This window comes from Microcebus murinus, chromosome 5 (genome assembly GCF_040939455.1).
Source record: "Microcebus murinus isolate Inina chromosome 5, M.murinus_Inina_mat1.0, whole genome shotgun sequence".
Taxonomy (NCBI): Eukaryota; Metazoa; Chordata; class Mammalia; order Primates; family Cheirogaleidae; genus Microcebus; species Microcebus murinus.
The window spans coordinates 38702624-38706168 of record NC_134108.1 but is presented as its reverse complement, the minus strand read 5'-3'; the positions used below and the strand labels follow the sequence as shown (position 1 = coordinate 38706168).

Here is a 3545-nt window from a genome sequence, read left to right as displayed (position 1 = left end):
AATTTTCTACGTGGAAAGTGTTTATGAATATAGAGCACCAACTTGTGCAAAATAAGATACAAATTACTCTTCTAGGTCAAAAGTGATGAACTTTTAAAAAAGGTAATACAGTTTTGACATACTACCAACTCTAACTATCCAATAGACCTAGTAGGACTTTGGAAGGCAGAGCTTTTGGCAACTTTTTAAAACAATTATGCAATATTATTACACAGAGTTAGAGATTGTTTTGATTTTTATTTAATTTGACATCCTGATTAGAATAAGATTAGTGAGAATGAAGCTTAACAAGCATTGTGATGTTGCTACATCATAGTGATATGGCTTTATGCTGATTGTATATAGAGAAAAAAATTAGAATTAAGGCAATAACAATATGTGCAGACCAAGCACATTACCCTGACATAGTCTTTAGTAAAAATCTCTTTTGGTTAGGTAATATTGATATTGATGCATGTCAGTCAGTCACTGCTTTGAAAGATAAACTATGAATAGCTCCATTCATGGAAAAAAAATAATAATCCTTCCACCTGTCCCACAGTGGCCAGAAGCCTTTGATAATCTCCACTTGTGTCACTTACAATCATTATGCCCAGGGGCTTCTGATACATCTGAGTAAACATCTGTTTTATCTGCACAAGATCAATCTCACTTACAGTGACCACAATCCTGAGCAGGGTGGAGTCATCTGTGCCAGCACCTTTCATAAACAACAGAGCCTCTCAGCAAAGAAGGCAGGCCGGTTCAGAGCACCCTGCAAGGTGGTCTTCAAACCACTTTCAACATATCTGGAAAACTCACAGCCCACATTGCTTAACACATCTCAATTAGCCATCCTAGAATAAGACTCCATGACAGCTTTGAGCTGAGGAAAGCTTCTCGTGGCAAGGATCACATTAAAGCAAGATTCATCTATTCCTACTCTTCCCTCACCAGCTTGATAAGAGACACTGAGCATCTTCCTGAGCCATTTGGTGGTTTACGCTCCGGTTCTCATCATGGTGGATACAAGTAAACGTTTAGAATGCACTGATGTATCTGACCTAATGTCATTTTCAAGGTCTTGTACAAATTCTGATTGATAACATCTGACGATTTCTTGGATTTCCTAATTTGTTCTTGTGCACAAAAATCTCAATCAATACACATTCCTGAGTTCCTGCTCCCTGCATCATGTTCCATAAACTCCAGGTGTCATAATACATAGGAGGCATGAACAGGGCAAGGATTAGTTCCATATTGTCACTTAACTTTGATTTGAGATCTTTGATTAAATCTTTGCCATACATGGTCGGTCTTAAAAGCTGCTTTAATTTTTTGCCTCTGATATTGGAACAGTTGGCCATGACATCCACAATTGCTTGCTCCTCTGTCACAAAACCTTTCATTGCTTTACAGAGAATTTCTGTATCTCTCATACCATTGAAGTTGGCAGCTGGTCTGACTGTTCCTTGAGTGCCCTGAATCATTGCAGCGGGCTGACTAGAGTAAGGAGCTTGTCCTCTAGGATACTGTCCTCTGGGAAAGCCACCAGGCAGTGAGACCTGGGTTGGACCACCACCGTAAGACTGTGAAGGTGGCTGTGGATAGCCAGAAAAGCCTGCTCCACCTGGTGGGACTCAGCATCCTTAGCCTGGAGGAACTCCAGGATAGGATAGAGCGCCCCCTGGCTGTGGGGCACCAGGATAGCATCCAGGGGCTGGATAACCTCCAGATACAGGGTAGCCTCTAGCTCCTGGGTAGCCTCTACCTCCTCCTATTGGAGGAAAGCCACTAGGATAAGGATACTGACCTGGAGGAGGAAGAGATGATTCCTGACCTGCAGGAGGATATCCAGGGGTAGGTGGGTAGTCCGTAGGGGGATAGCCTGGGTATGACATTCTGACCCTAGGAGTAGTGTCACAGCCCCCAAACCCCCATATTTAGCAACTACTATGTGCCACATATCCTACAAAGTGCTTCTCATTGACATATATGTCAATTTTGGCATAACTTGTCTTTCTTACTCAATAACTGAACTCATGTTTTAGTTTTACATGGAATACAAGGTATCCAAAAAGTATTAATGTCTTTTCAAAATTTACCAGTATTTATTGTTTTTCCTGAAATCACAAGCCATTCTTTTTTACAATTATTATTTGCTTGAAAAGAATAAGAGTTCTAGTATATCTTTGGTTTTCATCACAATTGTTATCTAAAGTGCAATTAAAATGACTATTGTCCAAAAAACAAGGTGTCACAAATTTCTCTGTTCCATTTTAGGTGATTAGATTGTCATGATTATGTAGAATATTGTCTTGGAAGTTTCCTTACTTTTTTGTTTTCTTTTTCTTTTTTCTCCCTCCTCCCCTCCTCTCACACCTATTCCTTTGTAAAGGCAATGCAGAATGGCATGATCAGAGACACACAAATTGGCAACATCATAAAAGATTTCATTCCCTAAAATCATCTGTTAACTTTTACATAAAAGATGATACATATTAACAAATAACAGTTAACTGCCTTTGGTGTAAACAAATTAAGAAAAGCAGCAACAGCTGTCTCATTTTAGGAATGTATCTGAGTAGCTACTCCATAGTTCCCTGTTGCTGTAATTATTCATTCAAATATCTATCCTAATTAAGTATTTCCTAAATGTCTCTTTTAGGAGGTTTTAATTGCTTTCTTTTTTAGTTTAATTTTTGTAATATGAAACTACACGTATAACATCTATATGGTTCTTCATACAAATATTTCTTTTCCTTACTAAGTCCTTCAGGCTTTCTATATAAAACGTCTTTGCAGAGCTAACTTATTCCACATTTTACTGCCTTTGAAATTCCAAAAAGGGTTTCCTGTACTATGTTGGCCTTTTCCCACTTTTCTTTCTTCTCTTTTTCTCCCTAGACTCTTCTGGACAATAATATCAAATAATTATGAGGACATCTGATATTTCCAGAAGAGAGGATTTTCCTGTTGAGAGAGAAAAAAAACCTTTTTGGAAACAGGAAATCATTTTTAGTTGACCACATTTAGAGTTCCAAAGCTTTGGAAAGTTTTATTTTATTGCTTTTTGATGTTAGCATAATGTAGCCTCCCATACTTAGTCTGGATAGCTTTCTTAGAATTATTATTTTAGAAAATGGTGCATAAAAATGTTCTGCAGAATGTGGCCTGTGTGTGTGCCAATAATTCTATCTACCTATTTTCTTGTATAAAATAAGCTATGTATATAGCTATATGAACAGTAGAGCTATATATTGCAAACAAAATTAGAGTGATTATAAGCAATGATTTTCAGTGTAAAATGAAGGAAATTATACTCTTATTCCATACTAAATTGTTTTAATATATAATATATTTGGATTTATATGCCTCCTTCTGGATATGCAAATTACTTTTATAAATTAAAAAATTTTTAGAAGAAGACAAACAATATGCAACACGATTTTGTGTTAATTTAGTTTAGAAAGAGATAATTGACAATAGCATCACTTTGACCCAACTAATCCACATTTAAGGCATAGAATCTATAGAAAACCAATTGAAATAGAATTAAATCAAAG

The 3545-nt window shown here is 36.7% G+C and overlaps 1 pseudogene; it reads right to left on the bottom strand.

Moving 5' to 3' along the window:
• Window positions 1-485: 485 nt before the first annotated feature.
• LOC105857007 (annexin A7 pseudogene) lies at window positions 486-1880 on the bottom strand (annotated as a pseudogene).
• Between the last annotated feature and the right edge of the window lie 1665 nt (window positions 1881-3545).